General features: G+C 38.8%; 1 pseudogene; it reads right to left on the bottom strand.

The window, feature by feature from the left end:
• The window catches only part of LOC105536624, an 18,860-nt pseudogene that overhangs the window by 9,385 nt on the left and 9,163 nt on the right, over positions 1–312 (bottom strand).

Genomic DNA, 312 nt, shown 5'->3' with positions numbered 1-312 from the left:
AATTCCACAAGAACTGTCTTAGCGAAAGGCTTCTTGAGGGGAAAGCTATAACTCTGTGAAATGATTTCACAGAACACAAAGAAGTTTCTTAGAAAGCTTGTCTTTCTTCGCTTTCAGAGGATATTTCCTTTGGCCCTATAGTATTCCAAGGGATCCGAAATATCAGTTGTCAGATTCCACAGAAATAAGGCTAGCAAACAACTCAACGGAATACAGCTGTAACACTATGAGTGGAAGTCAGACATCACAAAGCAGTTTCTTAGAAAGCTTCTTTCCAGTTTTTCTCTGAGGATATTTTCTTTTTCACCGTAG

This window comes from Mandrillus leucophaeus, unplaced genomic scaffold (genome assembly GCF_000951045.1).
Source record: "Mandrillus leucophaeus isolate KB7577 unplaced genomic scaffold, Mleu.le_1.0 Scaffold1614, whole genome shotgun sequence".
NCBI lineage: Eukaryota > Metazoa > Chordata > Mammalia > Primates > Cercopithecidae > Mandrillus > Mandrillus leucophaeus.
The sequence above is the reverse complement of the archived record's forward strand: the minus strand, read 5'-3'. Positions and strand labels throughout refer to the sequence as shown.